The sequence below is a fragment of the Mustela putorius genome, unplaced genomic scaffold, assembly GCF_011764305.1.
Source record: "Mustela putorius furo isolate JIRA1106 unplaced genomic scaffold, ASM1176430v1.1 tig00000129_pilon_pilon_pilon, whole genome shotgun sequence".
NCBI lineage: Eukaryota > Metazoa > Chordata > Mammalia > Carnivora > Mustelidae > Mustela > Mustela putorius.
In genome coordinates this window covers 46,367,068-46,392,967 of record NW_025421290.1, presented here as the reverse complement: position 1 = coordinate 46,392,967, position 25,900 = coordinate 46,367,068, and positions in this window count along the sequence as shown.

Sequence of the window (25,900 nt, the reverse complement as noted above, 5' to 3'; positions counted from 1 at the left end):
GTCTTACTATCCAGCTACGTTCAACAAGACTCTGGTGTTGACATAAGAATAGGCAAATAAATCAGTGAGACAGAGTACGAGATTGAGAAAAAGAACCATATTTCCATGGCTGTTAGTGTTTCAACAAAAATGTCAAAGGGATTAAATAAGGAATGTAGTGTTTTCAACAAACTGGATATTCACATGGGAACAAAAATGAACCTCACCTCTTACCTGATACTATGCAAAAAAGTAATAACTTTAACATAAAAGCTAAAACCATAAAGGCTTTTAGACAGGAAAACATAGAAGAATATCTTTATGATCTGAAGGTAAGCAATGTTTTCTTAGGACAAAGAATGCCTGGGGGATGGACACTGGGGAGGGCATGCACTGTGGTGAGTGCTGTGAATTGTGTAAGACTGATGAATCAAAGACCTGTACTCCTGAAGCAAACACTATATGTTAAAAAAAACTATATGTTAAAAAAATACACTTCATTAAAATAAAAAATTCTGCTTATCCAGAGACACATTTTCAAAAGTAAATAAGGAAGTTTGCAAAACACCGAACAGTGGACTTTTTTTTTTTTTAAGATTTTAATTATTTATTTGACAGAGAGAGATAGCAAGTGGGCAGAGAGGCAGACTGAGCGAGGGGGAAGCAGGCTCCCCACTGAGCAGAGAGCCCAATGCCCAGGATCCTGAGACCTTGACCTGAGCCAAAGGAAGAGGCTTAACGCACTTAGCCACCCAGACACCCCTAACAGTGGAATTTTCTTTCAGAATAAAAGAATAAAGAATTCCTACAACTCAACAACAAAAAGAAAAACAAGCTGAGTTTTAAAATGAGCAAAAGATAGGAACGCTTCACCAAGGGAGACAGAAAAATTGCCAGTAAGCACCTGAAAATTTCTCCACAGCATTTGTCACCAGCAAAATGCAATGAAAACTACAGCAAGGCACCACCCTACAACCTCCAGAAAAGCTAAATAATAATGATCATTAAAGTCAATGTTGTGATTATGCGGAGCATACATCTCTTATATTGCTAATGAAAATATAAAATGGCACTACCCCTTTAGAAAAGTTTGGTAGTCTACATTAATTTAATTGTAGACCAATCCTTTGACCCTATTCTTCTAGTCTTCACTATTTGCCCAGTAGAAATAAAGATACATGCATTCAAAAAAACCTGTACAAAAATGTCCCTAACAACTGTCTTCAAAACAGCTAAAAAGTGGAAACAACCCAAATGAACAGCAGGTAAGTGAATCAGAAAATAACAATACAAAGTATCACTTGGCAATACAACAGAATGAAGTCAAGAATATAAATGAATTAATAGATTCAGGAACATACGTGATAAATCCAAGAAGATAAATTATAAATATTATAAATAAATTATAATAAATTCAAGTAATTAAATTAAATCAATTATGATAAATTCATAAATATTGATAAATATTGATAAATCCAAAAACTTAAATGAATCTCACAGACATTATGTTGAGTGAAAAAGGCTGCCCACAAAACACACACTTTATGATTCCATTTGTACAAAACTCCAGGACAGGCAAAACTCACCTCTGGTGAATAATCAGAAGAGGGACTGCCTCCAGCTTGAACCAAGAAGGGAGAATTTACTAGGAAAGAACACAGGGAACATTCTGAGAAGACGGAAATGTTCTATCCTTGATAGTGGTGTGGTTTACAGGGGTGCATTCATGTGTCCAAACACCTCAATGTGGGCACTTTAGATTTGTTCTTTTCAAAATATGTAAACTGTATATAAAAAAAGTTGTAAATACATTTTGAACTTTAGTTAGTAGGTTTGCTTTTAACAGTGGTATGGCTAAGCAATTCTGAAACTGCTTTCTGTGTATTGTAGACTAGAGCCGATGAGTAAACACAGTGAATATAATAGGATACAGATTTCCCACTGATGGAAAAGCAGATACAAATTGGGGGAGAAGGAAAGTGAACTCTAATCTATGTGCATTTGCTTGGAATTACAGTATCAACACTATGATTTTTTATTTATTTTTTATTTTTTAGAGATTGATTTACTCATTTACTAGACAAAGAGAGGGAGCACAAGCAGGAGGGACAGAGAGAGAGAGAAGGAGAGAGAATCTCAAACATCATATTGCTAAGCTCAAGGCTTGACAAGAAATTTGATCTCATGACCCTGAGATCATGACCTGAGCTGGAATTAAGAGTTGGATGCTTCACTGACTGAGCCACCCAGGCACCCTATCAACACAATGCTTTTTTTTTTTTTTTTAATTAGGATGAAGACAAAAGAAATAGAGATACCTACATAAGTCATGTGTGTATATACATAGTTATTATATATATATATATATAGATAGATATAACTGGCATTACACATGAACATACACACACTTATTAAAAAAAAAAAAAACCCTCCAAATATATAAAACCTAAAGGCAGATTAGACAGCTTAAGAGCGGGTCAACTGAGAGACTGACCTGAAAACTTCCGTGTGAAAAAGAGATGGAAATTAGGAGCCAAAGATTCAGCCTCATAGACTATAGAATTAGAAGGTCCAACAAATATTTAAGAGAATTTCCAGAGGGAGAGAATAGACAGAATTATCAAAATAATAATAATAATAATAATAATAACAAAAATGAAAGAACAGATGAAAATGACTCAAACCTAATAAAAATACGATTCCTCAGTTTGAGGGAGAACATTGAATCTTGAACAAGATAACCAATAAACCCATACCTACACAGCTTTGCAAGAGAAGGAATTGTGGACTTTAGATCAGGAATCCTAATTAGATCAAGAAGAAGAGAAAGAAGAGAAGCAGAGGATGCCTGGGTGGCTAGGTTAGCTCAGCATGGACTCTTGACTTTGGCTCAGGTCATGGTCTCAGGGTCCTGGGATCGAGCCCCAAGTAGGGCTCTCTGCTCGGCAGGGAATATGCTTCCCCCTCTCTCTCTGCCTCTCTGCCTACTTGTGGTCTCTGTCTGTCAAATAAATAAATAAATAAATAATCTTTTAAAAGTACGAATAAAATAAAATAAATAAACTAATATAAAAAAGAAGTAGAAGAAGAAAAGCAGTGGGGCAAAGGGTGGACGAGAAGGAGGGAAAAAAGCAAAGTGTTTCCAAGTTTAAGGGTAGAAAACTGTATAATCTAGAACCCTATATTCAGCCAAACTATTATTCAATATTGATAGATTAATAATGATAATTTAAACAGACTTAAAGATGCTTCTATTCATAGACCACTCTGGAAAGAACTGAGAAAAGATTAATTAAATATAATTATACAGAGAATAAAGACTTCTGTGATTTAAATACATTATAAGCACGTTAAGACATAGGCCGCAGATTAGGGTAAGGTATTCGCAGAGCATACAAATTAAAAATATATAAGTTAATAAAACAATGCATATGTATGTACATATATATATTATAGGTACATATAAGTTATATAAAGAATCCATATAGTCAAATATATACACATTCTATCAAATCACTGAGACAGAAAAATAGCATCATAGAAAATTGTTGATTTTTAAAAGATATATTTAAAATATATTTTATTTAAAAGATAATTCATAAAAGTAAATAAAAGATAATTCATGGAACTGGTACCTGTGTGGCTCAGTCATTTAAGCATCTGACTTTGGCTCAGTTCATGATCTCTGGTTGCAGGGACAGAGCCCCAGGGCAGGCTCCTCACTCAGCAGGGAGTCTGCTTCTCCCTCCGCCTCTCCTTCTGCTCCTCCCCTTGCTGGTGCTCTCTCTCTGTCTCCTCAAATAAGTAAATAAAATCTTTTTTTTAAAAAGATAATTCATAGAAGAAATCTCAATGACCAACAATCAGAGAAACATGCTCCCACTCACTAGTAATCAGAAAAAATAAACGTTTTAGTCTTAAAATAACATATCACCATTTTTAAAAATAACCTGACAGTATTCACTGTCAGTGTGAAAATGGAGAAAACAGTCATCTCCGGTAGTGTGAGTAGAAGTGTAAATTTCCACAACCCCATTGAAGAGCCATTTGGTAAAACCCAGTAACTTGGAGATCTATGTACTCAATTCCACTTTTTGATGCATTCTTGGCCAAGATAAACATTGACAGATATATATAAGGAGACGTGCGCAGGAATGTTTGCTGTAGTACTGGTTGTCACAGAACAAAATAAGGAGATGACTTCCATGCCCATTCAGAGAAGGATGGGTAAATAAACAGTACATTACACAGTAGTTAGCAGGGCGCCTGGGTGGCTCAGTGGGTTAAGCCTCTGCCTACGGCTCAGGTCATGATCCCAGGGTCCTGGGATCGAGCCCCGCATCGGGCTCTCTGCTCAGCAGGGAGCCTGCTCCCCCACCCCCTGCCTGCCTCTCTGCCTGCTTATGATCTCTGTCAAATAAAAAAATTAAAAAAAAATTAAAAGCAGTTCAGATGAATAAAGTATCATGTACCAACATGGACAATCTTCAAAAATCAATTCAAACAATAAAGAGAGATAGAGGTAGAGGTGGTGGGGGGGGGCAGGAGCGAGGGAGGAAGAGAGATGAGGATACCAGGAATATAGATCTTTAAAAAAAAAAAAAAATCACACGACACAGTATTCTGTAAATTCAGAGTTTCCTTCATACAATAAAAGCAGAAAATAGAAAAGAGTAACAGAGATGTGCAAAAGATTTTCTCGGGGAAGGAAAGAAAAAGCATGGGATTATGTGGGGAGGGGGTCCTGTGTGGATGAGGGTGGGTCCATTAGCCAAATCCGAAATGTTTTATATCTTCCAAGAAAAAAATATTTGGGAAAAAAAAAAAACTAGAATATTCACACGTGTCAAGTCTGTATTATATAAATATCTGTGTCTATTATATTGTGATCTGTACTTTGTATACGTTTGGCATATTTTGTGAATACATGTTTTTTTAGAAAGCTTTTTAAAATGCAGTATGGTAGTTCAGCCACAATTCTGCAAATATTCGACAAATGGATACAGGAAAGTACTGCATACTAGACGTAGAGAGTACGGATGAAAAGAATACAAATTTCAAAACCCCGAAGACTTTTGGAGGCAGAGGAAGAGGATTGAAGAGTGAGGAAGTCAACCTGGGTTCTCTCCAGAGTGGGTGAATGGTCGTTTTTTAAAGTCAACGTGAAAAATAGCGAAACATTGATATTTGTGAATTCTAAATATTGGGTAAAAATGTTTTTTGTTAGATAGATAGATAGATAGATATGTATAAATGTATCAGTTTGATTTTTTTCTAACAGAAATTATTTTTCGATGAATCAGGAAAATTCCCCCCAAACATTTTTCATGCATACAAATTCTTACATTGGTCCCTCATTCCAGGTAAATTGGATTTCTTGTCTTCCGAACCTTTTTTCTTAGTTAGATGTATAGTAAAAAAAAAAGAACAGAGGACATTTGACATCTCCATGGGGACCTATAAATGTGTTTCCAAACAGACAGACAGACACACACACACACACACACATACACAGAGTGATGTGTAGAGTATATATGCATTCAGCCTGGGAAATATTTTGCTATGTGCCAAGCAGAATATAATATATGTGTGTACATATATACACACATATAATATATATTATATATGTGTATATATTATATATGTGTATATATGCACACACATATATTATATATGTATATATATAATTTGTGTATACAATTATAATTTATATATATAAATACACATATATATGTGCATTTACATTAAAATGTAAATTTAATTTACATTTTTAATTTACATGTGAATGCACATTAATAATGTAGCATGTGTTTTATTTGATACGTAGTTTGGGCCCCATGTCCTCAACTGTAAAAGGGACGATGATAATGACTTTGACCATAGAGTTTGGTGATAATAATGTGGCTCATGAAATTAGCTCAAGAGCTGAATGTGTGGTCTGGCACATGGTGATAGGCATGACTAATTGCTACTTGCACCTATTTTTTTCTGATCCTCAATTCTTGAGCTGTACCAAACCCACCCATTTATGAATGCCAGTGGGTGGCCATTTCCACCATCCACAACCATGTGCTCCATTGGAGCCATCCCGTCATGGCCCCTGGCTGCGGTTCCTCCCTGACTCTAGAGTTGGCGTTGGAGTATGGGACCCCAGAGTGTCCCTGCTGTGGCTACTTCTACTTGGGCCCCTGACTCTCTACACCACCCTGGATGAGTTCTGTCTTCTCCTTAAGCTTTGATTTCCTACCTGATCGCATGGAGTTCAGAGATTCCCAAATAAGGACGATGTGCATGTCCCTCGTAACTTCCAAAGGGCTGTGCACTCCTCCCTCATGAGGACGGTAGTACACGGCGGATCCCTACCAACGTGAGGTCCATTTGTGTCCGCGTTCTCAGGATTTTGTGAACGTGGCAACAAGCCTGCGGTTCAGTTCCATAGACCCTAAGCTCTGGGGCCTCCAGCATTTTTTAATAAAATTACTGCCTTATTTAGGAGGGATCCGATTCTTATTATTTAAAATGCTGTTGGCAGCTGACACATTGAGAAAATTATCAAAATATAATTTAACTGGCATTTTGGTAGAGAAAAAACTTGGTCTTGCTGTTCATAAGAGTAATACACAAAGGAACATTTTTCTTCTAAAATAAAACACTGAGAAGCTATGTTTTGCCACAAAATCTTTGCTCTGTGAATATGCAGAATGCTTCCTAATTGCACCTTACATTAGGGTGGCGTTACCAAGGTGCATGAAATTCTAACAAAGTAGCATCCTAACGAGGTTCTGAAAAACGTGAGGGGACTCTGGTTTGGAGGGCATCCACGAACACACCAGTCTCCTTTCCCCACTGCCTCCTGGACGTCTCTCCGTAGATGGTGCCTCAGGCCCCACCTGTCAAAGCCCCTCTTGTCACCTGCCCCCACCAAAGCCATGCTCCCTCGCAACCTCCCCCTCCTCACCCGTCTCCCGGGTACCACATGAAACAGCAGCATTCCTCTCCGAGCGGGAGCCAGAGGCAGATGGACCAGAAGTGAGGAGGGGCACGTTCCCTACCCATCAGGTGCCCTGCGTGCCACCTCCAGATCTGAAAGGATTACTCAACATGGACTTGCAGCCACCAACCACTTCAGACCTTGCAGATGATCATTGCTTTAAAGACGTGGGCCGGGGCGCCTGGGTGGCTCCGTGGGTTAAGCCACTGCCTTCGGCTCAGGTCATGATCCCAGGGTCCTGGGATCGAGTCCCGCATTGGGCTCTCTGCTCAGCGGGGAGCCTGCTTCCTCCTCTCTCTCTCTGCCTGCCTCTCTGCCCACTTGTGATCTCTCTCTGTCAAATAAATAAATAAATTCTTTAAAAAAAAAAAAAAGATTTAAAGACGTGGGCTGCAGGTACCGACAGAAAGGAGGAATTTGGCCAAAAGTCAGCACCTGCTCGGCGGCATGTGACAGGGCTAGGTGGACTCCGGAGAGGGTCATAAGGAGCCCGTGGTAAGGATGCTGTAAGCTGCTGTGATGGGGAAAAAAGTGGCCTCTAAAAATTCGTGTTGAAGGGCGCCTGGGTGACTCACTCAGATGGGCTTCTGACTCTTTTCGGCTTAGGTCATGATCTCAGCATTGTGAGACTGACTGCTTTGGGCTTTGTGCTCTGCGGGGGTCTGCTCGAGAATCCTTCCCTCTGCCTCTCCCTTTGCCTCTTCCCCTGCTCATTCTCTCTCCCTCTCTCTCTCTCTCTCTCTCTCTCTCTCAAAAAAAAAAAAAATTATGCTGTAGCCCTAAGTCCCAACACCTAATCTTCTTTAGAAGGAGTCATTGTAGACATCGTTAGTTAAGACAAGGTCATGAGGGTGGTCCTTAATTCAATATGACAGGTGTTCTTATAAAAAAGGGAAATCTGAACGCAGAGACCAGCACACAAGGACTGGGAAGGTAGAGATCAGAGCAGTGCTTCCTCAGCAAACCCCCAGCAGCTCAGGGACAGGCTTGGGGCAACTCTCCCTCCTAGCCTCAGAAGGAAGCGGGCCTGCCAACACCTCGACCTCAGATGTCTGACCTCCAGAACTGTGACACGCTAGGTTTCCGTTTAAGACACCCAGTCTGTGCTACTCTGTCTGTGCAGCGCTAGGCAAGTGCCACAGCTGGACGGGGTGGGTGGAAACCACCCAGCCCCAGGGACAGCTGATGTGTGGCAAGCCCTGAGCCTTGGACCTTCAGCCTTTCCAAGATGTGCCAGAACCTTCTCGATGTGTGAAAGCTCCTGATTTTAAAATGGCAATTGATTCAAAAATTTTAAACAATTTCACAAACTTCCCCCAAGAAACAGATCTTTGGGCCACACGTTTTAATTTCTGGACAAAATGAACTTAAATTCCTGTTCAGTTATAACAGTGGAAGAAACTATGACTTTCAAGCATCTTCACAGGGAACATTCTTCTGAAATTAATCAGCAATTAAAGAATCATGAAATTGCAGGTCTAGGGAGAGGTCCAGGTCACAGACAAAAGGAAGAATAGACAGGAGCAAATATGTCTCGAGGGCTTACTGTTGCCATAAATAGCTGTGTGCATTCCATGCACACATTCTCCTGTCCTGTCTAAATGGTCCTAGATAGTAGGTGTCTTTTTAGTTCCCTTTTTACAGGTGAGAGAAAGGTGATGTCCAAAAGCGCAAAAGCATTCACCATCACAGGGCTGTTTTCGGAAACATCTGCTTGTCTGACTCAGGATCCCTACCTGGGGTAGGCCACTGGGTACCTCCAAGGAGGTGAGAGAAGCACGGCTGGGGAGCAGGCCTTGTCTGCTCATTGGGAATCAACTGAGAATGCAGTTGGTGTAGCCTTGAAGCCTGAGAGCCTCCTGCTGCGGGAAGCGCACCCCTGAAGGTATTCAGCCCCTTGTCTCCCTCCTCTGCACTAAGTCCCGACTTCTCAGCTGCCTTGTGTCTTTCTTTGGCGACTCCGTGTGGTCACTATCGCAGAATGGCTGGCCGCCCGGGGACTCCTGCCCAGGCCTTTCTCCATTTACCCCTAATCTCTTTCCATTTTCTCTGTCCATCCTGACTCGTGAATCCTCCCAACTCCTCTCCCATTCAAGGACCACTCGGGACAGGGGCTGAGATGCAAAGCCTTTATCTAGACACCAAGGCCTGCCCTCCACCTAGCGGCCTCCCCTTCAAGACGCCTGCTGTCCCCGATCAGGCCCAGGGCCCCACTGTCCCTGCATCGAGTCGAGTTCTACCCAAACCTTCCCTGTATCAAGATATCCTCCAGGGAAACCCAGCCTTAAGACTACTCAGACTTTTCTACCAAGGCACCAAATACATTTAGTGCTTTCAATTTATAGTGGATGCATTTTGTGTTCCTAGGTGAAAAATAAAACGTGCCACTCATCCCTGGGCAGGCTCTTGCAGAGCTCACGACGTGATGTTGGGTTTACCCACTGCCCGCGTCAGACGCAGATTCATCATCTGGGGGATAAGCATCATGGAATAGAATCAATCTCTCAAGTATTTCGCTACCTCTAAGATGCCAGGACCCTCTACTTCCTCCCCACACTCAACCCAATCATTCATTCACGGGGCCGCACCCCATGTCAGAGCCCTTCCGGAAAGAGGAACACAGAGAGAAACAAGACGTTCAGGGAGTCTGTAGACTGGCTGCGGAGAGCAGAGGAAACAAGTAAACAAGAGAGGAAATAGGGTGACTTTAATCCTGATGAGGGCTGGGGAGAAATGAAGTAAGATGGTGAGCACGAGGGGAACCAAACGCACAGAGAGAAGAGGAGGCCTGAAGACAGGTAGGAGGCAGCCAGCCGCGGATGCAGGAACGAGCTCACCAGCACAGGGAACAGCACTGGAAAACTCCCTACGGGATGAGCTTAGCATGTTTAGGGAACAAAACAAAGGCCAGTGTGGCTGGGGGAGAGAGGCCAAGGGCAGCGTATTACAAGAGGAGCAGGGGCCAAGGACAGGGGCTCTGTCAAGGAAGAGAGAGTTTGGGTTTTCTTCCAAGCACAGTGAAGAACTATCAGGGCTCACAGTTACATCAATGATGCAACAAGTCCCCCCCCCCCCACAATGTCCTCATGAGTTCGGGGTAGAGCAGCAACTACGTTGGAGACCATCCCGTAACAAAATCTGGGTTATCACTCAGTGTGGACTTAGCTGAGCTCCAGAGATGTGACATCCTTGTGGACCTGACTTAGCTCCAGAGCACAACTTTACCCAAAGGGATATGGAAATCGTGCCCTTTTAGGGGATGACTAAACGAACTCAGAATGTCAGCCCAAGAAAGAAAAGACTCAAGAGGAACACAAAGTAATGTCTGCAGATTCCAGAAGACCCTCTCCTGGGGAGGAAAGGACAGAGCAGTGCTTTGGGAACCAATTAGGCTCAGTAGGAGGACTCTAGAGAATGGCATTTCAACTGAAAGAAACAACCTTCCAACAGCCAGCGTCCCAGGTAGGAAGAGGACGGAACCCGTGTGAGCAGAGAGCTGCGCCTCTTGGAGGCAGCCATGTGGTAACGCGGCGACCACAGAGGACCCAGGCCCGGCGGGTGGTTGGGCTGGAGGCATTCCCACATCCAGGACTCCATTATTCTACTGCTTTCTCTCATCGGGTATGGAGAATTGGTGCCAGAGTCTTACTTCTAGAGAAGCTTCAAATTATAATTACAAATTTACTTTTCAGATAAAATCACACAAATTTTCTGAAATAGAGCCCAACTGGTTTTAAATAGAGCTCATCTTTATCGGATTTAAACTTCCACCAAATATAGCTGAGAGGAAGGGAGGAAAAGAAGAGGGAGCCCGCAGCCAAGAGTAGAAGTGTAGGAATCTGCTCTTGGGTTGATAGGTCTGTCCAAAAGCAAAGCTTCATTTGAAGCTCCTCAAAACCATGAGCACTTTAGCTCTTGGCGGAACCAGCCAGCAAGTTACCTCCCCGGGAACAAGCGTGTGTGTGTGCACGCGCGCGCGCACACACACACACACACACACACACACACCACGGGAAGTCACTGGTGGAAGAAGGGGCTGGGGAAATCTTTGGAAAGCATTAAAGCCAGGCTTTTCCATTAGAACATCTCCCCTGGCTGTACATACCACATGTCTTCAGAACCTGGACTGACACCCCTGATCTCCCTCTTTCTCTGGGGAATGTTTAAGAGCACTGGTTTCTTAAACAATCTTAGGTTTATATCCCAACTCTCCCAAGGAGCAGCTAATCATGGCAGCAGTTAGTCAATTTTTCTGAGCTTTAGAATTTATATTTAATATTAAGCATATATAAAGAAAAAGAAAAGAAAAAGTCATTGTCTTGCAACGTAAGTGTAAAGATTAAATAGAATATATATATATATATATATATATATATATATAGAGAGAGAGAGAGAGAGAGAGAGAACATTGAGAATATTCTATTTATACATATAAAGTGCTTAATTAGAACACACAGTGCCCTGAAATTTTATCTAGTAATATTATTTAGCGTCCATACGCCATGCACATTCTTCTGAGTGTCTTTCTGTGTTTTGTGCATTTAAAACTAATTTCAGTCTTACATTATCTGCATGAAGAACATGCAATGTTCCCACCCCATTATAGAGACAGGGACACTGAGGCACAGAGTGTGTAAGGAACTGGTTCCAGGTTTCACAGCCCACAGTGCACGGAGGAGCATCACACACTCCAGCTTCCTAGCTTTCTCCCTCTTTCTCTCACCCCTCTGGTGGGGCTACCATGCTGCTAATGGTCAGATTTCTAGGACTGGGTCTAAATGTGATGGTCCTTAACTCAGAGTCTCCAAACCTCCTCCACGGCCTGCAGGATAAAGCTCAGCCCCCTGAGCACGGACCACAACTTAGCCTCTTGTTCTACCAGCTTCCTTACTTCTAGCTCCTTCCTTGTACAGCAAACCCCAGATCCTCCAAATTTCCTCTCCCCGCAGCAAAGCTACTTCCTCATGCCTGTGTGCAGGGATGCCTCCTCCACCTTCCTGGTCCCCTCTCCCACAAACACTCCACCTTCTGCTCCCTCCCCGACACCCTCTGCCACACTGGTGCACCCCTCCCGCCAATCTCCGAACCATCCTGCAGGAGGGAGGGTTGACCCTGGGCATGAAACCTGGGAAAACCAATTGAGAGAAAGTTTATTTCGAGGTCATACAGCAAGAAAGTAACTAAGCTGACATGGAAACCCATGACTTTCTGGCTTCCAGACTCGCCAACCTTGGGCACACAATCTCCGTACATGAATTGGGGAGAGCCCACCCGAATTCCAACGAGAAGTGCAAAGGCTGCTGTTTCTCTTTGATAGGGTGTAAGCGAGGATTTGATATGTCTTTCTGGCCAGTTGTCCTGCTCCCTGTGCTGTGCCCTCTTCTGCCACATCAGATAGCTTCTGGGCCCAGATATTCCAGAACACCCGCAGACAGATGTAGCCATAGCTCTGGGAAAGGATGTTCACCTCTCTCTCTCTCTCTCTCTCTCTGTGTGTGTGTGTGTCTCTCTCTCTACCCCACCCCCACCCCCCGCCTCCCTCTGGTTTGCTGCCTGGGAAGGGTGCAGGCCCCTGTATGAAGCAAGCCTGGCTTGGGAAGTTACATAAAGTGGAATAAGGGGCATGTGCATTTTATCAGAACCAAACAAATTGTGGCTATAAACATTCCGTCGCCAGCAAAATTGCAGGCTTCTTTGAAGATCAGTGTCTGTTTTTTAATGTATCTATATTAAAAAAAAAAATGGGCCAAATTTTCATTCAACCAGTATGAAGAGGGAGCAGCCGGGGGTGGGGGGGGGGGCAAGGACTGAGCCCGGGGAAATTAAATGAGGGAGAGCGAGGGGGACCTTATGTCCTGGATTAGCACATTGATTAGAAGCAAGTCCCTTTCTCTTGAGCAGCCCTCCCCACCACACACCATCCACAGCCCCACAAGCCACGAACCACACATATTTCATGGGGTCCCTCTTTGCTTTCCTTTTTGATATGCTCAGACTCAACTGCTGTGGTTCAGACAGTTTGTGTTAGGGTTCCTGAGAGAGAGAAAGAAAGACGACCTCCTAATTACCTGCAATTGGCTGGGGGCATCTGGAAAGCACTCTGGATTTAACCCTGTCTGTGGTACCCCGGAGGGATGGGTACTTCCATCCCTCCCTGACCTTCAGCCTGGAGCCATGGAGGTGGAGCTGGGGTGGCCTGACCTCAGCTCTACCCCCTAAGACTCACTGCCCTGGCCTCACATCCCTGGACCATCTGAGCCCAGCCCAGAGCTTCAGTGACTCCCCAAATATTGACAAGACCCAAAGCCGTACCTCCAGCTTTGATCAATCTTTCTTGCTCCAAAGCCACATTTTCAACAGCAGAGCAGGCTCTCCCGTTACTTCCATTTGATTACAAAGGAATAGCAACAGTAGCAACACCTAAAACACAGATCCTGGACGTTTCCTTCCAAGGAACCCCTTCCAAGCCAAGAACGTCAACTACCCTACTCGAGGCAGGCTCACCAATCTCTCTCCAGGCAGGATCTCCCTCGTGCTTTCTGCACCCATGGATTCCTCTTTTCTGTCCTCTGTCCTTCTAGACATTTCGCAATGGATCTTGGGTAGGCGCCTAGAACCTAAAATGTCCAAAACAGAACTCACTCCTGCACCATCAAGGATTGCTTCTAAATTTAATCGCCAACAATACACCCAGACTGGGAACCGGTGACATGTTCTAGTCCTCTTCTCTCATTGCAGCCTTCTAATTCAGTACAAATTATGGTGGTTTTCCAGCCGTGAGCACCATTCTTCTCTAGTCACACTGTTTCTATCCTAATTATAACCCTGCTTTCTCTTACCAAGCGTGTTTACTCGTGTAATGGGTTTTTCTCCCCAATCTGCCTCTAAGAAGAATTCACGATAGCTTTGGGTCAGAGACTAGAAACAGTTAACAGTGAAAAAAAATGTTTTTTAAATGGACTTCTGCTGCAAGACCCCAGATAATCTGTGTTGTTAAACTTCGTAGACATGGGTTGCTGGGAATTGTGCACACTTTTGCATGTATTGGTCAACGTCAGTGCAAACCTGACCAACAGGAAAATGGACAAAAATGCTGAGAGCTTCCAGAACTTGCCTCTGGCTGCTCCCTCCATTGGGAATGTCCCTTCCCTTGAGCTCTTGCAAATATGCTTAACTTTGATTTCTGAAAAGTATTTGAGACATAGTCTACACCTGCTTCCTCAGTGGAGCTTTCTGATAATACACCCTATCAGGATTTATCTCCACCACCCTTAATGCCCCCACCCCAACCTAACTGCTGAATTTATTGTCCTTCCCCCAAGTCTGGTTCTAGTTCTGGGTTTTCTGCCCCAGTGGATGGCACCAAAATCCATCCAGACATAAAATCCAAAACCTGAGTGATGCCCTTGAAACCATACTCCTTCTATGGTTTCTATACCTTAAACATATCCCCAGTCCTCTATTTTCTATGATTCTTGAGCTGACCTCCTAGGCCAGGGTGCCATGGTACCTACATTCACGTAAGCTGTTCACAGCACACCCCCTGCACCCACCGGTTACCCGCTCCACTTGTTCCTTCCTGAAGCTCTCAGTGGCTTCCCTCAATGCATATGATGGCTTCCCTTAATGGGCCTCTGCCTCAACCAGCCTCAAGTTTTACAGTCTTGGCTTTCTTACTCCAGTCATGCCAACTGGCTTTCAGCATGTCCTTCAGGGGCCTTCGCCCCAGGGGGTCCTGCTGTCTTGATCTGCAACTCCTGCTTGATCTCAACTCACCCCTCAGAAAACAAAGGATATATATATATATTTTTTTTTTTTCAAAGAAGTTCCCTTGACTTCTCCATATTAGACCAAGCACTACCCCCAACAATCCCCACTCCCAATGTAGTGGGTTGAATATTGTCCCCCCAAAAGATACGTTCAAGTCTCATTACTTGAAAGAAGCATCCCACCCAAGAAGGGAGTCCCTTCTATAATCATATGCTTAGCTCAATGAGGCCTCAACTTTTCAATACTATTTAAAATGGTATTGTCTTATTTTTCTCATTATAGAACATATGTGCTCATTAAATAAAATTAGAAGGCTCATAAAAATAGAAAAAATAAAACTGTCTTCTGTTATAGTTCAGAAGAGGCCATATTCTGTTGTCTCTATTTCCTGGATTTTTGCTTTTATCTGGGTTTTAATATTTCATTGTTAGGATCAGATTTCATACACAATTTTTATTATACTGTTTTTATTTAAATTACATTATAGGTAATTTGTCCTATTACATATCCTTTATTAACATAATCTTTATAGGCTGCATACAATTCTATTGGGGGACTGGACCATAATTTGTGTAACCACTTTCTTGTCTATGTAGTTTGTTTCAGTTTTTATATTTATAAACAATACCGTGATGGCTTTTCAAGTCATGCACTTTTACTAAATGCCAGATACAGTTAGGTCCCTAACTGATAGGGATCCTATCTCCCTGTCATTCCAAGCTGGATTCTTTACACTAGAATGATCAGTTTTTGTCATGCAGAAAGATTTGTTGATTTAATTCTCCACAAAGCTGATCTTTTTAGTTCAATTCAAGTTTTCCTTTCCATGATTCCCAACATCAATTGGAACCTCTCTTATTTGAGAAAAATACCAAAATTGCTACCACCACTACCACTAATAATTAGCCATCCTCATTGGCATGCTTACCATATACCATGCATAATCTCATAATCATCACAAACTCCTATGAAGTAGGTGTTTTTATTAGTGTTCACTCATAGTATCAGGTTCTGTTTTATCTAGAAAACTGCTAGAAATGTGGAGATGAACAGGTACTGAATGTGGGGTAACTCCGTTAGTCCCATAAGCCCAGCATAAGAAGGAGCATGTAGTGGGACATGCTGAGGAGCTATCCGAACATAAATGAACCAACAATAGGAATAAAAGAACTGACAGGAAAACAATATTATGTGATCTTACGTAAGTCACTTCACTGCTTTTAGCTTTAGTTATCCCTCCTGTAAAATGGGTATTTGGGGGAGTGGTTGTTGGACCAGATGCTTCCCAAGGGATAAAAGTTAATCACCTTATGCCATCTTTGTTTAAGAATTGACCACAGGGGCGCCTGGGTGGCTCAGTGGGTTAAAGCCTCTGCCTTTGGCTCGGGTCATAATCTCAGGGTCCTGGGATCGAGCCCCGCATTAGGCTCTCGGCTCAGCAGGGAGCCTGCTTCCTCCCTCTCTCTCTCTGCCTACTTGTGATCTCTGTCAAATAAATTTTTAAAAATCTTTAAAAAAAAAAATTGACCACAGGGCACCTGGGTGGCTCAGTCAGTTAAGCAACTGCCTTCAAGAACCAGGGTGCTTGGATTGACCCTTCATCGGGCTCCCTGCTCAGCAGGGAGTCTGCTTCTTCCTGTCCCTATGTCCCTCCCCCTCCATGCATTCTGTTTCTTTCTCTCTCTCTCTCAAATAAATAAATACAATCTTTAAAAAAAAAAAAAAAGAATTGATCAGTTTCCCAAGAACCTACTGTATAATAGTTACTGAGTTTTCTGAAGCTAATAGGATTAACCCTCTCTACTGAGAGTCCATATACTTCATGGTTATTTGCTAGCTTTTAAGTTCCAAAATCAAACAGGAAGTCAAGCTGTAGGGAAAGAGGAGACTGTCTGAAAAGGTAAGTTAATTCCACTTGTTGGTCCAGTGTCCATTCAGGATAACTGACCTAAGAAAGCTTTTCTGGACTGGTTCATATCCTCACCAAGGATATCCTAGGGACGCTGGTTACATCCCCATAGCATCACACACTTCTTGTGCTTATCCTCCTTGTTAAAGTCAAGCTCTGGGAAGGCATGGATGATGCTTGGTCTACATCCATAGTGTGTGGTGTTCAAGCACATTTGTGGAAGGAAGGAGCAGAGGAAAAGCAAGAGCTCAGACCACCACCCAGGGAAACAAATCTATTAATAATAAAAGAGAGAGAAAGACCAATGCCAGAAGAGAGAGAGAAAGCATTGCAGGAGGCTGCAGTGGCACTCTCTCCCCATACTTGAATATTTTCATAGAAGTTGGACTGTGAGGTCACGAATTTAGAGATGAAGAAAGATATGGGATCTTGAAAAATGTGAAATCACTTGTGCAATTGGTTTGCCAGTCTCACGGATGGTCTGTCCGTTTGCTCTCACACTGCCCCTTGACGGAGATGCCTCTGTGTCTTCAAATCTATCTAGACACTGGAATCTTGTTATGATCATTCAGATTCTTTCTTTAGGCTCTCCAAAATTCAGTTTTCATATTTTCCTGTCTTTAATAATGTCTTCTAATGTAGATGGTGCTTTAGGAGAAGACAGTCCTCTTCCTTGGCTGGTATTGTTCTTGTAATCGCTATTCTTTGGATATGGAAACTCAACCAGCCCAAAGGCCACATATCTTTATTTGCAAATTCACAGTTCCAATGATAAAGAGAAGATTCTAAAATAGTACAAAGAAAAAAAACATATATAAAATAGATTACCTACCAAAAAATAAGATTTAAATACTCTCAGTCTTTGATGGTCTTAAATAAGTGTTATGGGACAGTGGAATGACATCTTTGAATGTCGTGGGGGAAATGATTATATACCCTGAATTCTATGCTCAGCCAAACCATCAATCAAGTGTGAACGCCTAATAAAAATGTTTGGGTTTGTTTCATTTTTGTTTTTGTTTCTCAAGGACTCAAAATTTCTCCACCCAAATCCTCCACGTGAAAAAGTCTCTTGAAGAAGGCGGCAGCTTCTGAAACAAGTGGAAACAAGCCTGAAAGTAGTAGAACATAAACCAAGAGGATGGTGTTGGAATAAAGAGATCCATCCAAAGGTCCATTGAAAAAAGAGAGAGAAAACCAGCAGAACTTGCTGCGGCACATCTGGTTAAGTACATGGGGACTCAGGGGATCTCAAGAATGGTGCATTTAAGATGTTTGATCATAATGGAAGAGCTGTTTATTGGTTTTTCCACTTACAGATTCAACCAAAGAGAGCACGTGGAAGAGATAAATGAGTGACAGAACAGAAGGCCAGCATGACCCACTGGACAGCGTAAGACTGACGGTAGAAGTGACAGAAGGGGGGAGGGCTGGTAGGAAGGAGATATTCTCGTGCCACCAAAGTTAGGCGGTAAGACACAGAGGACCAACAGCTCATTGAAATTACACAGGCGACCAGCAGGTGCGTTAAAATCATCAACCAAAATTAACGGTGAAATCAACTGAATTAATGCAAAATGTGGTAGAAAGTGAAAGAGGTGGATGACACTGTGTTTTCTCACAGTAGAAAATCAGTAAATACTGTCTGATGTCGGAAAAATGAGAAATGAGTATAAGACCATATTGTTTCGAAGATTTAATAATACAAAAAAAGTAAAAGTGATTTCCCTGGGGGATTAAGCAGAGAGTGTGGGTGGGGCTTGGGACTGTTGCTTTTTACCATAAATCCTTGTATTCTTTGACTTTTAAAGCAGATATAAAGAATAATTTGATTTTTTAAAACATTTTTAAAGGAAAAAACGATTGTAAGTATCTGACCTTGTCGGTGAGCTGCCTAAGCAGCTTCTTTGCTCCTTTAAATGCTGATCCATTTTATTTTTTTCAGGATTATCTGTGATTAAGGAGTCAAATTTCTTTTCTTTTCTTTTTTTTTTTTTTTTTAGAACCACTGTTGCCTCCCTCACCCCCTTTAGCTTAAGGGCTGAGAATGGAATTACATAAATGTCCTTCCAGAACTGTTTGAAATAGCTGAATTAAGGCTGCAGAAAAAACTCTCACCATCATCCCTAGAAACATACCCCTCCCCACGGCTGCTGGTCTACCCTCTCTTCCACTGAAAGTCAACAGGGCCATGTTTCCAGAAGTTGTTCTGAGGGTGCACCATTGCATCTATAATAGCCATGGTACTACTAATAATACCAAATAATCGCTCATGTTTGTTGAATGACTTTATGGGCCAGGCATTGTTCTAAGGGGTTTCAAATAGCATATCATTCTCTCCGAATAGCGGCACATGGGGGCAGCTAGCCTGGAGACAGATCCGACCTCAGCCACCTCCTAGCTTACAGGCCACTTGCTTTTCACCTCTCTGACTCAGCCTCCCTATCCATGCAAGGAAATAACAACAGTATTCACCTCCTAGAGTTTTGATGAGGATTCAGTGAGTCCATACAGGTAAGCACTTAGAGCAGTGTCTGACACATAACAGGCAGTAAAACATAATGGCACTATGATCCCAATTTCATAAAGAAGGACTGAGTCAGAGACAGAAGTGGGGAAGCTAAGATTCCAGCCTGGGGGTCTGACTCACTCTTAATCTCGTTGCCACTAAGCGCCAGCCAGGCAATGAGGGGTAAAGATCCCACCTTCCGTTTGCTTTATTCATCTACTGAGGTGGAAGATGAAACACTTGGAAGGGAGATGAACCCGAGTTCGTATATACAGCTGTTCTCCTTCCAGGAGCTCGGTGGTCTTGGTCAAGCTTTTAACTTTCTTATCCTGTTTCCTCATTAGTGGAGGTACAACAGCCTCCCTTGCTGGGTGGTCCAGAGGATTAATGAAGTTAACGTGTGGAAAGTGCTCAGCCCTCGTTAAAGGTCGTACAGTGGAGGACCATGATCATCCCCCTGTCCTAATAAGCCATGCCCAGGCTGCCGCTGCCCTCGAGGACTGTGAAGGGACAGACAGGATTGGTCAGCATTCGGAGCTAACTTGCCTCACTGTTTCTTAAGCATTTACTATGTCCCAGTGTTATGCTTGGCAGTTTCACATGTATTACATCATTCAAATTACCATGGCCATGCTTTCCTTTTTTATAGGTGAAGAAATGAAAGGCTTGAGGCTGGGTGAAGCTTAAAGAAGAAATATTCTAGAACGTAACTCAAAGCCCTCTGTTTGGATTGTGAAGAAAAGTTTAGAAGCAGTCTAACAGTTGATTCTCAGCTGCAAAACAGATTTTCCCTTGGTCCTTTGCAAATCACTATATCAATCCCTGAAGAGAAGGTGAACTCACACTTCAAGAGTGTTCTGTGATTTCAGCTTTTACCAATGATATCTGCCGGGTCCTGGGACTGGAAATGGTCAATTTAGAGGTTTGCCATTGAAAATCTGTCCTCTCAGTGTAGTCAGATCACGTGCAGCCCTCCTAATGGGAAGACTGGGAGGTTAGGGGGTGATGTTTATAGATGGGGAAACCAAGGCCCATGGCCATGTACATGCTCAGGACCAGCTGGCAGGAGGTCACACTCCCCAGTCCACCTCTCAAGCCCTCTTCCTATGCTCCATTCTGCTCTCCCCAGAGCCGATTTCTCTAATTCCAGCGAAACCCCCACAGAGGCTAGCGGGAGTCCAGGTTGGGACACACATAACCCCAGTATGTGTCAAAGCCACTTGCTGGATGTGATAAGAAGAATGATTGCCTTACCCTTACCTAAAGTATTTCTGATTCTAAGCAGCATTTGGAATCTTACTGTTTTTTAGGTGGGGGAAAAAAGTGATTTTGCCTCAAAGCTTAAAACTTTGTGTCAAACTATTAGCAAAGATTGGTCCCACGCTGCCAGCTCTCCCCCTGGCTGGCGGGCCTCCCCCATGAGCCAGGAAGGCACGGGGAGGCAGGGGACCACGGGATCCCCAAAGAGACGCAGTTTGGGACCCTGTTTGTGCATACTATTGGCAGGAAGAAAAGAAAAGCAACCAAATCTGCTCTTCATGGGCAGAAAACAAATCTAATGTTCCAGCATTTGCAGTTTCAATATTGACACAGCTTCTTGCTTCTGTAGAACTCAGAGTCAGGGGAAAACATGGCATCTTCCCTGGTCCTTGTTTGCGTGGGACAGGGATCAATTAGAAAGTTACTTTTTTTTTTTTCCTTACATCAAGCAGTGCAACTGATTTCTGTAATCAGCATCCGTGAGATTCACCTTTCGGAAAATTAGAATTTTCTCTTCAGCCACAAATCCATTTTAAGTAAACATCATTGACCACCCACATGTTGAGATGCTTTGTTGGGGGAAATTACTCCCCCCACCCCTTCTTTGTGATTTAGTAGTGAAGTATGGGGTCGAGGGGAATGCCACTAAGAAAGTCTATTGTTCTCTGGAGTTAATCTACATAGGACAATAGAGTCAAGTTTTGTTTTGCTGGAGATACATTACAATTTCCATAAATACAATTACATTCCAGTGGAAACTATTCTGCAATCACACTGTGGTCACACGCAGGACTGTAGCATCCGGCACAGACAATGGAGATCCCATAGTTCCTTCCCAAGTTTTCTTATCGAAGGATAGTCACTCATTTGTTTAACAACTCTTTACAAAGTGCCTGCCAAGTGGTGGTCATCCTACTGGACATGAAATGCACAACGAAAAGGGGACATCATTCTGCCCACACAGGCTTTTTTATCTAGGGGAGACATGGATTTGGATACCAGGTATGTGAGATTTGGGACACAGGTACCAGACAAATGCTACTTAATCTGTACAACCACCCCATGATCTTAAGCAGCATTGAGGCCACATTACTCACATTTTATAGATGAGAAAATAAACACTCAGTGAGGTCAAGCAGTTGCCCGAGGCCATCGGCCAGAAAGTGGTGGATTCCCTGTCTTGTGGCAGAGCCTGGGTCCTTTCTTCATTGAGGGAGACAAGAATAGAGGCGCTGTGGTGCGTAGAGTTGTTGGTAAGTTGTCCTTGTATCATACAAGTTTGCGGATTGGTGATGCCCAGGTGGAGTTTGTTTGTGTGTTTGTCGGTTTTGTCAGCGGGATAGCTTCTCAATAATTTCCTTCCTTCCTTAATGACATTAACCGGTGTCTACTCAAATACATTCCTATTTGGGAGCAATGGAAATACCCAATCCGACAAAATATCTCAGTAACCTATCCTCCATTTGAAGGAATAACAAGCAGATGTTTAAAATACTGTTTATAAAAAGTCAAAGGAACTTTTAAAATTATCGAGTAGTGAAAGCGGAACTGCAAGGTACAGAAGGGGGTGTGCGTGTCTGGGTATCCCCAGTATTTTGTGCCGTGTCTCCGTGTGAATGAGAAGAAATGAGAAGGAAAAGAGCTGAAATATTCATGTGGGCAGTAGGCTTTTAAAATTCATTTTACATTTCCAAATGGTCTGCATCATACCCTTTATTGAGGTATTGCATTAAAATACAAATCATTTTATCAGAGCCATCCGTATCCACTGAGCAAATTCAGTAAATCATAGCTTTTTCAGCATAAAACCGGTTAGCAAGAGTCATTGCCAGGTGCTCTAACATTGGTGTTTTATGCCATGCAAACACACGAGATTTTCAAGTCCAAGAATTGGTTATCATTGCAGTTGCGCTGGAATACGGTTGAGAAACCTATTCTAAAATGTGTCAATACTATTGACCTGTCTGTCCATCTGTATCTATTCATCTCCCTTTTTCTTAATTTCAAAGAATAAAGAACTTGCCCTTTTTACAGTGTTCCTGCATTGAGCTCGAATGACTGCAGTGAATCCTCTGCCAGGCTGGCGAGGGAATTATTACAGCTGTCCCCGTGCCATGGGACCTAGGCAAGGCCACATAGTAAGTGGCAGACCCAGGATTTATATCAGGCTGTGCGTGCCCACTTCTCCCCAAGTAGCCACCCCCTGTGAACCCTGGCCACAGGTCTGCCTTTCCAGGAAAGCCCTCGGCATTCCCCCCGGCACGTGGAAGGCTCTCAGCACCGTCAGTGTGCTTGTGAGGTTACAATTACTGTTTAAGACTTGTTTATTATTACTTCAACTTCTAGGGATTCTTGTTCCCAGTTACTTTTTTCTCCTATTTACAGTTAACTTGAAAAATAAAAGGAATCGTTCAATTGGAAGGTTGCTGCTGATGTATCAAAAAATGTATTCAAATGCAGGAAATGGAAGGGTACACTTGTATGAGGTATTTCAAGGAGAATCTTCCAGAAAATCTACAAATCAGAAAATAATCACGAGTTGGGGAATAGAAAATATTATAAAACCTATTCTTCTGTGTGTGGGCTTGCCCTTTCTCCAGGGATGTCTGCTATGAAATTCAATGGGAACAACATCTATAACGGGTCTCACTTAAGGCCCTTTACCAAGGTAAAATCCAAAGTCTCTGAACTGGCCTGGCAGGTCCTTCCTAATCTGTCCTCACCTCCCTGTCAGTCTCTTCTCCCTGTCTTAAAGCATTCCAAATCCATTATTCACCCCATATATCCAAACCAAACCACACTCACCAACTCAGGCCTTGCTGTCTGCACACAGTTGTCTAGCTGCCAACAGTACAGTCATGGGAACATGACTTTCTCTGAAAAGAGGCCCCAGACCCTCACCCCATCGAAGACTTGATTCTCCCCTTCTTAGAGCTCATTCTGTAGCGTATCCCCTCCCCAAACAACAAAACGAATACCCCAAACAAAGCACCAACTCTTCCAGCCTGGGAAGCTTCAGAAGCAAAGAGGGAGTCTGGGTCATCATCTCCAGCCCCCAGGGTCGGGTGTGGCTCACTGGGAAGCTCCGTGAGGGTCTGCTGAATTGCTGTTTGAAGGCTCAGATCAGTGGGGCAGCACAGATAACCCAACTGGGTTACAGGAAGCAACATCGGGAACTTATCATAAAGGTAATGGGAAATCACATGAAGTTTTAAAAAAGAGGGGGAGCTCTAGTAGTTTTCTGGAATGGCTGGAGGAAAGGACCCTCACGTGGGATGCATCCATCCTCCTCGTGGGCTCCTGTCCATGTTTGTTCATTCTTTTCTCCTCCTTCCTTTCCCTCTGTCCCTCTCTCTCTCCACTTCACTCCGTCTTCCAGACCCACTTCATAAGAATACGTGGCAGGTGTCACTTCAGTCAAAATCGTCACAGCCTGAGATGCTGCCCTGCGCTTCCTGGACAAGACTCAACGGTGCCGTAGCTCACAGTTCGTAGCCCCAAATCCCCAGGGTAAGACTTTGATTGGCTTATTTTAGGTCCCACGACCAACGTTACAACAGTGAAGGAACCAGGGGACAGGGTAGCACCCTACCGCTAAGGCGGGTCCTACAATTAAACAAGGATTTGGGGAGTCAATGTCTGCAGGTACCAGGGATTGGTGGTGAGGATCACAGCACGGCGATGCCCTCTGCACTTGGAGGACATGTGTATACACACATGCATGCGCGCGCACACACACACACACACACACACACTCGTGCGTGCTTGCACGGCCCAAAACACAGTAGGTCTGCCAACATTTTATGTGTTGAATTATTAAATTAGTAGTTGTATGTACGCACACCCATATCCATTAATATGGATTTTATTGTTGAGGAATACATTTTCCTAACAGTGGCTTCCATCCTAGAAAACAAAACCTCTGCTACCTCCACTCTCAGAGAAGGAAAATGAATTTTCATTGTGGTCCAAGTACTCACCAGGGTCAAAACGCTCTGTTATCTTGAACATAATGCTTAACCGTGTTTGCTTTAATGACGAGCCACGGCTTACCTCCTTCTCCACAGCGTTTGATCTTGCCTTTGGGGTGTGAAGGGGTCACCCAGCACGTTTTTACCCTCGGTTTTGGTCCAGCCTCATGGCGGCAGGCCCGGAGAAGGATGCTGAGAGACGGGACCAGGGTCTCCGTTAAGACTCTGGCTGGGTTTCCACTGCTGCCCTCTCAGCTTGTGAGCCTGCAAGCGAGCTTCGTTCGAGAGCCAAGAGGACGCCGTTAGTTTTAAAGGAGCGTCTGTGTTTTAGCAGCCATGGTCATTTTTTATTTGCTCATGGAGGTGCGGCAGAGAAGAAACATGGGGCAGGGCAAGCGCCCGTGGCACGGTGGTGATGAGTGCAGTCCCCTGAGCCACACTGGCTGGGTCATAGCTGCCCCTTCCTTTCCAGAGCGTGGCTGTGCCTTCATTCGCCAGAACATGAAGGGGATGCTAGTACCCAGCCGGCTGGCTCAGCTGGGGGCATAACTAAAGGGCAAGGAGGGCCTGGAGCACAGGAAAGCCCGACTCTCAGAGTGACGGAGCCCCACGGACGCGCTCCCCCTGCAGGCCCTGGACAACCTGCCTCTAATAATCCAGTGTTCCAAACCCCCACGCCCGTGCCGCTGGCTTCCTGGAAATCCGGCCAGTCTGTCCAGCCTCCCGCGTGCACACGTAGCCTGGCCACTAGCTGGCCTCATCCTCAACCTCGTGCCTGACCTCCTTCACCTTCTCCTCTGGCCCTGTCCTGTGCTACCGGGGCCTCTCCCGTCCACTTCACTCCAACACACACACACTCACGCACACGCGCGCACACACCCCACACACACAACACTTGTGCCACACACAACCTACACCTCATACCACACATGCAACACATCACACACACACAAACACCACACACATACCAACACCCTACACACACACACACACACACACCCCATACATACCACACAAACACCACACACATACAACACTCATACCACACACACTGTACTCCTCATACCACACATACAACACACACACACACACACACACACACCCCATACATACCACACAAACACCACACACATACAACACTCGTACCACACACACCCTACACCTCATACCACACATACAATACTGCGCACATACACACGCACACACACAACACATCGCACATACCACACACAACACTCATACCACACACACCCTACACCTCATAACACACATACTCACATACCACATACACACACACACACACCACAACATACACACACACTCAGGCACCTCCCCTCAGATGCTTGAGACCGCTGCCTCCCACTGAGAGAGTACTCAGAATGGACAGAATCTACTTCCCAGAGAGGAAGTTCCTTCCTACACAGCCGTAGTCCCCACAGGGAAGCCCTGCATCCCCCTCTCGCTTTCTCAGCCTGTGGGGGCTGGGGACTGGGTTCATCTCCCTGCCCAGT